Raw genomic sequence first — 13,346 nt, 5'->3', positions numbered from 1 at the left:
CCTGGGGCTGAGGTCTCATTAGGAACGCACGACGGGAGCCAAGAGGCTTCCAGTCCCTACTTGTGCCTTCAGCACCCTCTTCTCCTTCAGCACCCATGCACGCTCTTCCCAGGGTCTCCCCATCCGAAAACTCTGGCCACCCAAATCAGGGGGAAGTACCGGGCGGTGGAAGTCAGGGCCAAAGAGGGTCTGGATCCTCTCATTCATCCCTCACAGGGGGAACTGAGGCCGGAGGAGTAAAGCCAACCCCGTGCCAACAAGTTAGCGGCTGAACCAAAACAATAATATTTCTATCCCTAATAATGATGATGATGATACATGTGTGTTGAATCCCAGTCCCCCCCCGTGTCTCACTCCAGGGTGTAAGCTGCAGGAATGGATATTGGAGCTGGTGGACTTTCAGATCCTGTGGCCTGAGGTGAGGAAAAACCTGGGAAGAGAGGAGCTTCGGGCGCCTCTCGGATCGTCCCACGTGGGCGCCCTCACCGACGGGCGAAGCCTGCCGCGTGCGGACAGCTGAGCGCCTCCCGACGTGGACATTTCTAAGCGGTTAGATTTTCTCTTCTTCCCAACCCTCCGCCCCACCCCCACCCCTCCCCGCGAATGGATAACAGGAAACAGCCAAAGCTTCTTAACTTCTCTTTAATCTTCCCCTCTCTGGCAAACGGAAAAATCAAACGGTAATTGTCTGGGTGATCTCATTATTGTCAACAAAATCCCCGCCTTGAAGTCAGAATCCGCTGAAACGCTGACACATTAGACACAAAAGGAAACCGTGCTTGCATCTTGTTCAATAAATAAATAAGGCTGGCGGGAGCTCGGCGCGGGCCTGGCACGCGGAGGGGCCGGGCTGTCGGAAATGCCGGGACCGCCAGGCAGAGCGGTAGGACCTGGGAACCGCGGCCTCCGGACAAGACGGGGGGCCGCGGGGGTGGACGTCCTACCCCTTCTGCCTGTGTCAGTCCAGGCCCCGGCGGCAAACAGATGGCATCTTCCAGAGGGACGGCGAGGGGACTTTGTGACGGGGCCATGCACGCGGGAAGGGGAACAGACGCGGGCCGCGAGGCACCCTGAGAGGACCGAGCACCAGTGGTGAGCGGGTTACCCCAGCGAGGCCCGAAAGCACTAGGATTCGGAGCAGGTACCAGAACCCAGAAGGGGTGAGCTCTGGAGAGGCCGCCAGGTAGGAGCTGAGGCCTGGCAGGGAGAGAAGCAGGGAATGAATGGCTTGACTGATCCCTGGGTGCCACGTCCTGTTAGCCAAACACAAGCCAAAGGTGGGGGGGGAGGGGGGAGCCCCCCCTTCCCCCCTGGGACACCACCCACAGCATGCCACACCGGGGCCAACCTCAGCCCCTGCGCGCCCAGAGATGGGAAGCCCACCCTGGCCTCCCCCTGCAGGCAGCCCATCCAAGTTTGAAACATTCCACACTCCAGTTCCCGGCAAAACCAAGTTCAGGGGGTGGGGAGCAAGGCACACACATACTAGGGCGTGAGCTGTAGTTTAAGGTCAGGAGGGGGAGTCTGGGAAGGCCGGGGCAGAGCTGGCTAGGAGGCCTGCTTCCCTGGTCAAGGCAGAAAAAAATAACGGTATCTCCCGTTTGATCCCCTTTTGATGCCTCCTGGTCTTGATTTTTCTGCCCTCGTATCAGAATCCTAAAAAAAAATAAATAAATAACAATGTCACGGCAACAGATTGCTGATCACCCTTATGGAAAACGAGATACTTTAGGGGACTGAGGTATGATGGGGGTGTCACCTCCCTGCTCCCTTCCTCTCTGGGACGTTGCAGGTTTGCGGGGATAGACCAGGCCTCAGGAGAGGTTCCACGTCCTGCCTGCACACAGGGCTCGGTGTTGACTTTGTGCCCTCTGACCTCCATTTCGCTCTGCCCCGCGAGGCAGCCGTGGAGGGGATGGCGGGAGGGACAGGCATCCGGAGACCCGAGTTCCCACCTGCCTCTGCCACTTCCTGGTTGTGTGACCCTGAACAAACCTTTCCCTGCTCTCAGCCTCAGTGTCCCCATCTTACAAGGGAAGGACACTTTGATTCGGATCTCCACCAGCTTAAGGCCCCAACGTGGAGAAGAGTGCCCTCCCTCCCTCTGCAGAATCCCCCTCCCTCCCCCAACTCCCTTCTATCCAAAAAGGAGCCGCTGGCTGCTTCTATACTGAAAAGTCTCATCTTATTTTTTGTGAAAAAATACCCGCGAGCGCTTTGGATTTTTGCAAAGAGCCTCTTGCGTGTTTCACATTTGGCAATTTGCAGACAGCGTCCCCTGTCTTGCCTGCTCAGCCGGAGCCCATGCAGAAGGAACGAGGGAGGACCCAGGCATCCCTGACCCACTCCTCAGCCCAGAGACTTTCCGGATCCCCCCCCCCCATCCCTCCTCCCTTGTGCCATCGCTGCATGTCTTTGGCAAGATGGTTCACCTCTCTGAGCCTCAGTTTCCTCATCTGTAAAATTGGGGTACTCATAGTAACTATATGACTGACAATACGTATAGCACTGGCTTGATGCCTGGCTCACGGTCTGTCCTTCTGTCTGTCCACAGACAGCTACTGAGTTACCAGCCTCAAGTTCTGCCCTCCTGGGAGGCTTGGTGCACTTGGATTTCCTCCGCAAAACCAGATGGTTCTGACGCTCGCCCGTCCAGTCCCTACGTGGGCCTCCCACACGCCATTCCCCGTCTTACTTCTCGTACACCAGCAGGAAAAATCCTCCCTGGGTGACTATGGAAATGAGGCTGAAAAGCCTTCTACAAAATGCAAAGGACCTCATGCTTCTAAGGAACTAAGAAAATATGTTTATCTTTTCATCTATCTATGCCTTGTCACCTTGAACAGGTTCTAAACTCTTTGAGGGTAGAAAAGAAAGGCAGGAAACTAATGTTTATTGAACACTGTGGGAGACACTGAGTTCTCCCCGGTACCTGGTTCACTTTTCCTCCCCAAACACACAGGAAACTGTATATTCCAATGTCCTTGTTGTTAGATGAAGCCATGTAAGTAGTTCTGTGCAATTAATTGAGGGCAAAAGGGCTCTTCCCAATTCTTTAGCTAAACTCTTCCCCTGCCAGAGTGAACATGGGGGCTTCTTGTTGAAATGGGGGAACCAGAATTTGATCTTCTGGATCACGTATCACACGCATGGGGGAAAGCTGCCCTGGGGAGTGGCCTAGGTCTACAGCAAACCTTATAAGAGTGAAAAATAAACTCAGTCTGTCGCACATCCAACTTTGGCTCAGGTCATGATCTCACAGTTTGTGAGTTTGAGCCCCAAATTGGGCTGTTGTCAGTGCAGAGCCCACTTCAGATCATCTGTCCCCCTCGGCTCTGTCCCTCCCCCACTCATATTCTCTCTTTCAAAAATAAATAAGCATTAAAAAGAAAAAAAAAACTTCTGTTGTGTTAAGCTACTGAGCTTTGGGGGATGTTTGTTACTGCAGCATAATTTCACCTGGACTGACTGATACAAACACTATTAGGTGAAAGTATGTTCATATACATTATTACCTCACTTAATTCTCACCACTCTTAAAGTAGGTATCTTATTATTATCATCATCATCATCATCATCATCATCATCTCTGTTTTCCAGATGAGGAAACAGACAGACTCAGACATGTTAGGTCACTGGCCCAAAGTCAATAAGAGGTAGGTAGACCCAGGGGTAGAACCAGGTTTGTTTGCCTCCTGAGCTCTGGGTCTTAACAAGTAGGCTCCACCACCCAGAATGGGGAAACTGGGGAGGCAGGCATGTAAATGGCTAACTTGATATAGAAATGCCCCTGGTCAGTTTGGGGTCTTTGGTGAGTAAATCATCATCCTTCAAGTGTGGCCTTCAAGAGTCTGGGAAAAAATGTTCCCAGCTAAAAGTAGCTACAGCAGAGGGTCCCAGCCAAAGTCCAGCCAGAGGCTGGCAGACTTCTCCGATGGCTTGAAATTCCTGCTGGCCGGGGTTCCACTGGCATGGAAGTGTTTATGCTTGCCTCAAATTAGTTCTCCCACGCCTTCCAGGGCCCTAGCCCGTATTTGGGATGGAAAAGGGAAAATGAATTCCGGTGGGGATTCAAAGGCATCAGAAAAATTCCACAGGGGCCGCAGCATCTCCACACGGGGACCAGAGCTCCAAGCAGTAGCATCTCTGGGGCTTCATACCTGGACTCTTTGCACAGCAGGGCAGCCGGCCCGCAGGACAGGAATGCCCTCACACACTAGTTCAGAAGAAAGGCACTTTTGGAAGGACCCTTATGAGGGCGAGCACACTTCCACGGCCAAATTAAGTGCAGGAATCGAGAAAGAAGAGAAGATCTAACTGTTGTTTCTTGTCTGTTGAAAGTGGGCCTTTCTTTCTCCCTTCGAGAAGGTGCTATGGGATTGGATTCCTTTGGCTGTGAGAAGCAGACACCCCAAATAAAAGCATCTCCGTGGAAAGAAAAATTCCCAGAAGACCATGCTGCATGTACCCTTTTATGATGCCTAAAAGCAGGCAAAACAAAGTAACGTACTGTTTGGCCGTACATTTATATCGGACAAAACCACACACACACACACACACACACACACACGAATAATAAATATAAAATTCAGGGCACTACTCAACAGGGGGGCTCTGGGGTGGGGTGATCAGGGGGCTAGTTCGAGAGAGAAACACGTACCAGGGAGTAACTACAATGGGCAATATTCGAGTTCTCGAGTTTTGAGTTGAGCGACGGGTTCCTGGATGTTCGTTATATTAATAAATATACCAGTGGCATGTCATAAACCAAGGCTTGTGATTAATCCAATTCTGTCTACCTGTCAACTTAGGTCTGTCCTTAAAGGGGGCCTAAATAACAACACTAATATACCACTTCCTGGGTGCTAGATGCTATAAGAATCGCTTCACACATGCAAACCCATTTACACCTCCCAGCAGCCTTACAAGGTGGATCTTATTCTACACTCATTTTACAGACGAGGAGACTGAGGCAAGAGAGGTTAAGCGTCTCGCCCAGGGTCACACACCTAATGAGTGGTAGGTAGCTAGGCTTCAGAGGTGTCACTCTTGGTCGCTACACTGATAAGGATGTTGACACCTCGTATAACCACAAGCCCAGAGTGGAGCCATTTGCAGGGCGGGCCAGTTCCGTGGCTCGGTGACATCATCAAAGATGCCGCCGTCACCGCATCCCGCACGGCCACGATGTCCTTGAGTTTTCAGGCAGTCACGTGCAGTTTGGTAAAAAGAGTAATTTCCTCCGGTGTGCGGCGTTTCATTGGGGAGGAAATCCTTTCCCAGATCTACCTTTTGAGACTGAGCTGAGTCCCATGCCCAGGTTCAAACCGATCATGGGCCACACTAATGGGGTTAGGACATTCACAGTTCACCCCCTGAGACCGCGAGGGTAGGAGGGAACGGCTGATGGGGGAGGGCAGTCAAGAGTGTTGGCCTCCGCCTCTGCTTGGGGTCGTCCCCAAGGGCTCTGAGAGGAAAAGCTGGGTGACCCCACTTGGACTGTGAGCCACCTGGACAGAATCCTTGTCTGTTGCCCTGCACTGCCTGTCTCCTGCCCAGTCAAGGCCCATTAAATAGCAGACACGCAGGTGTAGTGGATGCGTCAGTCCTGGAGACCATCCCCCTCACGGTCCCCTGCTGAGGGAAGAGGGGACACACCGTCCCGAAGCACAGGTAGCTGATGTCTGTCTCACCCTGCCTCTGACCAGAGACGATTGGTCGAGGGTCGATCACCTGAGGATGATCTACGGAAAGCTATCCCACAGACTAGCAAATAGCCTGTGGTACATCACAACACAAAGATCTCCCAAAAAGGTGGACTAGTGGGTGTCCGAGCCCAGATTCCCCAGAAAGCTGAGCCTGCGTCAAAGCTTACCTGCTAACGTGTGGCAGACACAATCCCGGGGAAGCAAGAATGACGGGCAAGGGTAAGTGAAGCCGGGAAGGGGGGTGAGTGGATCCCCCTTCCGAAGTGGAGAACTTACTCCCCAGCTCTGGGAGTGCTGGGGGCAGGTGGCCCCCAACTGCCCGCCCTCTTAGGAATTGCTCTACTGAAGTCCCCTGTCCCCTGGTTACACCCCCTTCTGGGAGCAGCCCCATCGCTGGCTGATCAGCAGAGGGGCTGAGAGGCCCTGTCCCTCACTCACCCCGACTCAGGACAACTCCGAAGGGTGCCACCAGCCTCGGGTCTCCCACTGAGACTGCATCGCCCCCCACTTCTCCTTGAGTCCGACCTGCTGGTCCACAGGCCGGGACCCCGAGTGCACGCCCAGTAAACTTCCGGCAGAGGGAAGGGAACCCAGAGGGGCAGAAGGAAAGCAAAATTCAAACGTGAGTGTGACCTAGCTGGTCCCGGCTTCCTGAAAAATCCAGCGGAGTGACATCTTCACAGAGGACCCGTGGAAGAAGACTCATCTCAGAAAAGTCTGTGGAAGCAAGCACGGTGGGAAACTTCTGCCTCCTGACTCTCACTCGTCCAGGTTTGCCTCTTCCGTGTGCCACTCGGCCCCTCCAGGCAGCTGCCAGCGCCTCCGTGGGCACCGTTGGATCCGCGCGGGAGCTGCTCCCTTCCCCACCTGGGCAAGTACAGAGGAGGCCGTGCCACAGCCCGAGCTTTGCCCCCAGGGCTGCCGAGACAGCTAGCGGTGCCAAGAGATGCGATGACAAGAGATGGTGGCCGGGGCTTCCCACGCGCCAGAGCGGCTGGGGCCACTCCGGCTGGGGACGGAGCAAGGGACCCAGGGCCAAGAGCAGACGGGGTCATATGGATCTGGTCGAGGCCTGGTACACGGAGCCAATCTGAGTCCCTGCTCTGGACTGGGGGGCATGAGGGGAAAGTCCGCGAAGAGCAGGAGAGTCGCCTTCAGGGCATTTCTTCTGGGCTGAGGAGCCTGGGCCCCATGCTGAGGGGACAGACAGACAGCCCTATGGGACAGCCACCTGGCACCCTGAATGCCCTTCCTGTCCCAAGGCACTCAGCGGAGCGGTGACCGTTCCTATTCTTAGAGCGTCACGAGATTTTATTGAGGTCACTTGAGGGGCTCTATCTCTTGTGGCCACAGCAGCCTCGTGCAGAAAGCAGGGGGACCTGAGTCTCCACCTCCTGCTTCTAGAGGAGTCCAGCGAGAGCCAGGCCCCGGATTTAAGTTGGACGGTTGGGGAAAGAGACTCGCTCTGCAGAGTGTGCCGCGAAGTTTTTCCTCCAAGCGCGGCTCCGTCTATCTTGGCGACCCCTGAGGCGGCCCTGAAGCCACTGGGGTTGGGTGGGAGAGGAGCCCACTGGAAAGCCAGGGAGGAAGCCACCACCGCGGCAGCCACAGTGAAGAGAGCACTGGAGAAAGAACCCAGATGAAGAGGGAAACCAGACTCAGTACAAGAGTCGCCCCGTATCCACGGGGAAGATATTCCAAGACCCCCCGTGGACGCCTGGAACCGTGGAGATACCGAACCCTACATACTCGGTTGGGTGTCTGACTTCGGCTCAGGTCATGATCTCACAGCTTGTGAGTTCGAGCCCCACGTCGGGCTCTGTGCTGCCAGCTCGAAGCCTGGAGCCTGCTTCCGATTCTGTGTCTCCCTCTCTCTCTGCCCCTCATGCTCTCTCTCTCTCTCTCTCTCTCTCTCTCCTTCAAAAATAAATAAACATTAAAAAAAATAGAAGTTAGGCACAGTAAGAGATTAGCAACCATAACTAATGATCAAATAGAACAATTATAACAATTTACTGTAATAAAAGTTATGTGAAGGTGCTCGCTCTCTCTCTCTCTCTCAAAATATCTATTGTGCTGGGTTCTCACCCTTCCTGTGATGATGTGAGATGATAAAATGCCTACTGATGAGAAGAAATGGGGGGACTGATGTAGGCATTGTGAGCTAGTGTTAGGCTAACGATCGACCTTCCTGTGACATGTCAGGAGGAGGACCATTTGCTTGCAGAACGTGGTTGACCGCGAGTAACTGATACCACAGAAAGCAAAACTGACCATAAGGGGTGGGGGGGTGGGGGGATGCGTTTCAGCCTTGAGCCTTTTTATCTACATTCCTTCTTCCATCAAAAATTACCCTTCTGAACCCTTGCGCACTGTGGGTGGGAATGTGAATGGCACAGCCGATCTGGAAAACAGTACGGAGGTTCCTCAAGCAATGAAAAATAGAACTACCCTATAATCCAGCAATCCCACTTCTGTGTACCTACCCAAAGGAAACGAAATCACTGTCTGGAAGGGATATCTGCACTCCCATGTTCACTAAAGCGTGATTCACGGTAGCCAAGACACGGAGGTAACATAGGCATCAGTCAACAGGTAAATGGATAGAGAAAACATGAATGTTAGTGAGAAGGCATAAACTTTTGGTTGTTAAGATGAGTAAGTTCCGAGGATCTAATGTATAGCATGGTGGTTCTAGTTGATCAAACTGTGTAATATATCTGAAATTTGCTAAGAAAGGAGATCTTAACCATTCTCATACACACACGCACAGACACACACATGCACAGGTGACCATGTGAGGTGATGGACCTATGAATTAACTTGATGGTGGGGATCTTTTCACAGTACACACATATCAAATCATCATGTTGTACACTTTAAAATATCTTACATTTGTTGTCAATTATGCCTCAGTAAGGCTGGAAAAAAAAAATTACCCTTCCTCAGCACCTGTCCTTTGGGGCCCTCATAGGAGATTAAAACCAAGCTAGAAATAAACAATCCAATTTATTTCTTTAAAACAATCCACTTTGGGGGCGCCTGGGTGGCTCAGTCGGTTAAGCGTCCAACTTCGGCTCAGGTCATGATCTCACGGTCCGTGGGTTCGAGCCCCGTGTCGGGCCCTGTGCTGACAGCTCGGAGCCTGGAGCCTGCTTCGGATTCTGTGTCTCCCTCACGTCTCTGCCCCTCCCCGCCTCACACTCTGTCTCTCTCTATCTCTCAAAAATGAATAGACGTTAAAAAAAGTTTTTAAACAATCAACTTTAAAAATGAGTTAAGGGCTTGAGTAGTTATTTCTCGAAAGAATATGTGCAAATAGCCAATAAGCACACAAAGAGAAGCTCAACATCACCAATCATTAGGGAACTGCAAATCAAGACCACAACGACATGCTACTTGATATTATTAGGATGGCTGTTATCAAAAATATTTTAAAAAAAAAGAAGTAAAACAAGTGTGGTAGGGATGGGGTAAAACAGGAGGCCGTGCGCATTGCTGTTGGCAATGTAAAAACAGTGCAGCAGCTTTGCAAGACGGTAGGAAAATCCTCAAAAATTAAACATAGAATGACCATATGATCCAGAAATTCTACTTCCAGGTATTTCCCCAAGAGAAGTGAACACAGAGACTCAAACAGACGTTGGGACACCCATGTTCATAGCAGCAATATTTACCATAGCAAAATGCAGAAGCGACCCCAGTGTCCCTCAGCAGACAAACGGATACGCAAAATGGGGAATATGTGTACAATGGAATATTATTCAGCCTTAGAAAAGAAATTCTGACACCTGCTACAACATGGGTGAATCTTGACACAGGCACTATGGTAAGTGAAACTAGCGAGTCACAACAGGACAAATGCTCTAGGTTTCTACTCATATGAGGTACTTAGAGTAGTCAGATTCATAGAGACAGAAAGAATGATGGTTTCCAGGAGATGAGGAGGGGAAGGTGAGAAAGGGGAGTTAGTGTTCCATCGGGACAGAGTTTTGGTTAGGTAAGATGAAAAAGTTTTGGAGACCGATGGTGGGGATGGTGGTGGGTGTATCGAATACCACAGAACTGTGCACTTAAAAATGGCTGTCATGGGCGCCCCTGGGTGGCTCTATCGGTTGAGAGTCTGACTTCGGCTCAGGTCATGATCTCTCGGTCCAAGAGTTCGAGCCCCGCGTCAGGCTCTGTGCTGACAGCTCAGAGCCTGGAGCCTGCTTAGGATTCTGTCTCTGTCTCTGTCTCTGTCTCTGTCTCTCTCTGGCCTTCCTCCACTGATACTCTGTCTCTCTTTCTCAAAAATAAATAAACATAAAACCATTTTTTTAATGGTTGTCATGGTACATTTTACGTTATGTGCCTTTTACCACACACACCAAAAAAGGAGACTATTTGGTCAAGTGCGAGGCCACTGTGCCCTCATTCATTGTGTAGGTGAGGCTGAGCACAGAAAGAACAGCTGTGACAGCAGAGGCAAGAGGAGAAATTAGGTGTCCTGACACTCCAACCTTCAGCCCTGGCCCTTCAATTCAAGATTCTGAACTCCGTGACCAGCATCCCGACGCACGTCTCTACACAAGACCCTGCCCTTCCAAGGCTCTGGAGATCCACCACCTGGATCACTGACCCATATTCCCATAAAGAAAGGGACAGGCGTAGGAGATTCACAGCTCCAGGTGGTAGGTAGGTATGCCAAGACATAGCCCAAGCTTTACCAGAATGTTCCTTAACGTGAAAAACCTTGGAAGTTCCCCTGTTGCAATTCTGACCACAAATCCCTCATGGCACCCTGTTGGCAATTCATCGAGGAGTTGCGTGGATTTCACGCCCGTCTCAGCAAATGTGGTCTGACTCTCGGCTTCTCTAGCCGGCCAAAACCCTGCAAGACTGCCTGCTCTCAGAACCTATCTCAGAGCATCTCTCTGACATCTACACTGGGATGGCAAAAAGTTGGCACATGGACCACTATACACCCTCCGCTGCCCATGGTAGGCATCACTAATCAATCAAGAGTCTATTCCCCACAGAGCAAGGTAAATGCCCCTGAATCGCATCGTCATAGCCTCCAGCTGTCCAATCACTCAGCAGTGGCACCTGAGGTAAGATCCAGTTGCCAGTCACCATCTATGCCAATCGAACACATTCTAGGCTTTTGGGAGGATCCCTTCTATCTTGACCTCAATTTCTTCACCTCTAATGTGAAATGATTTTTATGTCCCTGCCAGTCCTGCCATCCAATGAATTCTATTAATGATGGACTGAACAATTCTGTATTGTGGATGGCAGAGAGAAATTCCATAGGTTTCAAATGAAATTCTATGGTGTTTTGACTTTTTGGGGGGCGGGGGGGCAATAGATCTGGCCTCCCCGTTTTATTTGCATCAGGGTAGGTCGTGAAGCCAGACATCGGGACCTGATTGTGCTCCTAGGCAGCGAGGTCACCAGTGCTTTCTGGGAGCCATTTCCCAATTCCTGGAAGGCCCCAGAGCCAAGTTGGTTCCTAACACTTCTCTTCGAAAACCTCCCAGAAGGAGAGAGTTAGGATTAACATTTCTGTCCCTCACATTGCCTCCCACATGGCACCCGACTTGTCCTCTGTCCTGGAAGGGCGGCTATGTCCCTGCAATGGCGGACACATAGTGTTTCTCATTTGCCTGCCGGCCAGCCAGCCAGCCAGCCGGGCGGCCCTCTCCACCCAGCCCCTGGCCAGCCAGCCAGTCTGCATCAGAGGGAGGGGAGAGGACAGGGCCGCCACTTGCCACCGCGCACTATAAAAGAGAGAGTATTAAATCTTGGCCCCCATCAGAGAACTGCCTTAATTAGGGTGGCGCCGAGCAGGACGCTGTAATTAACTGTGTGTCTGCGTTTCCATTTGAAACATCCATTTCCAGATCTTTGTGATCCAGTCTTCCAAGGGAAACTCAGCCAGAAGCTCGGCACCCGCGGCCTCAGAGGGGAGGGATGGCCGCTTTCCCTGCTCTTTCCCCTCCTTGCCCCCCTCAGGGTGAGTCTCTGGAGGTGGGAGCCGAGGGTCCTTCTGATAAGGGTGTTTATTGTGGGCTCAGAGCTACTGGCTCCCAAAGCGAGGGAACTGTGTCAGCGCAGGTAAGATGTCCGTTAGTTTTGTTTGGCCAGCAACCATCATTCCAGTAACTTTTATTTTCTTTGCAACAACAGCTCTAGGGACGCGCCATCTGTAGCTCTAGGTCCATGATCTAGGCCGGCCAATCAGAGTGTACATCCCCTGGCCAATCAGAGTGTACCTCCCCTGGCCACAGTGATTGGTTCAGAATTGGTCATGTGACCGATGCTGAGCCAATAAGTGTCTGTGGCAGGACTCTGGCTGGAATAATTGAGGGAATGGGTATTTGGTGCTGGGGCCATGTTTGCTGCCTCGATGGGAGAGTCTGCCTGAAGATAAGGCCAAATTGGAAAAGGTATTTTTAAAAGATGAAGGGTGACAGAGAGAGAGAGGACTGATGACATCCTTTTAAATAACTGAATTCAGTCATACCTGAAGCAAAATACTTGGCAGAATTTTAATTATGTGAGAGGCAATACATTCCCCATTTTTGTTCATGGCGACTAGAACAGAACGTCACCTGCAAGGTAAAGAGATCTGGCTAAACTGCATGGGCTCCATGAAATGTGGTCAACACGGGTGTAGTACACATCCGTGGTATGCCAGGCAGCGTGGAGCATACACCAGTAGACAAGAGTGGGCACCCAACCTTAGGGAGCTTCTGGCCTCATGGGGATGAGGAGACGTTAAGGGTAAAACCAGACTCACTGTTCTAGTGCCCCCCACGCATTGACGGCTTATCTTCCTTCTGGGTAACTTGAAGCACCGCCTGTAGAGGAGAGTGTCGTCTCTTTATTGGACAGCTGCTCTTGTGTCTACCCAGAAAGCAGTCCCTCTTAATCTGACCACAGTTCCTTGTGCCCGAGTGACTGGTGTGGAGTCACTTGTATGAATCAGCCCCCGGTTCCTAGAGTGGCCACATAATCAGATCTGAATCCTTAAGACGCTATGCCCCCAGCCACAGTGACTAATGTAGGAATGAGCACAGGAATCAAAGTAGACTCTTCATCATCATCAGTCCTGGAGCTTTTTCTGGAATTGGTGGGGAAAAGATATTATTTTCCCTGGAGGTGCTAAGTAGGATATGGGCCTGATGCTACGGTTAGGGAGCACTCTCTGAGAATGAAGACAACAGAGAGCAAATTAGAGCCAAAAGAGAGACAATCAGAGAGTCTCTGTCCTGATAGCAAATATAGTTTGAGCACCTAGAACCAGCTGTGCCTGAAATCCAAACTTTTGGATAGTTTGAATGGGACTTCTGTAAGTACAAACCTAAATAATGTTGACTAATGCCCTAGGACTGAAGCTCCTGTCTATCAAGCCTCAGCCAAGCTTTTCATTCTTATCTCTAATAATGAGCTTCATACCCCAACTGACTGAACTGCTCCTCATGCTGCAATATACCCATCACTTTGTAGCACTTTTTGCTCTGCAGAGAAACTCTTTTCTCTAACTGCCCATGAGAATCCTGCCCATCATTCAAGACTCATCTCATGGCTTCCTCCTCTGAGAAGCCTTCTGGGGGGCCCTCTTCTGCACCATATAGCAGCTCTGGTCCCTTG

At 51.2% G+C, this 13,346-nt stretch overlaps 1 long non-coding RNA gene across 1 annotated transcript; it reads left to right on the top strand.

Annotated features, from left to right (window-relative positions):
- The first annotated feature begins 634 nt into the window (after nucleotides 1-634).
- Nucleotides 635-3,233, top strand: LOC121010009 (uncharacterized). Its single transcript, XR_005780959.1, has 2 exons — nucleotides 635-1,183; nucleotides 2,555-3,233. It is a non-coding gene; the product is annotated as an uncharacterized LOC121010009 (long non-coding RNA).
- The last annotated feature ends 10,113 nt before the right edge of the window (nucleotides 3,234-13,346 follow it).

This window comes from Herpailurus yagouaroundi, unplaced genomic scaffold (assembly GCF_014898765.1).
Source record: "Herpailurus yagouaroundi ecotype Mexico unplaced genomic scaffold, PumYag 190, whole genome shotgun sequence".
Classification (NCBI taxonomy): Eukaryota; Metazoa; Chordata; class Mammalia; order Carnivora; family Felidae; genus Herpailurus; species Herpailurus yagouaroundi.
The sequence above is the reverse complement of the archived record's forward strand: the minus strand, read 5'-3'. Positions and strand labels throughout refer to the sequence as shown.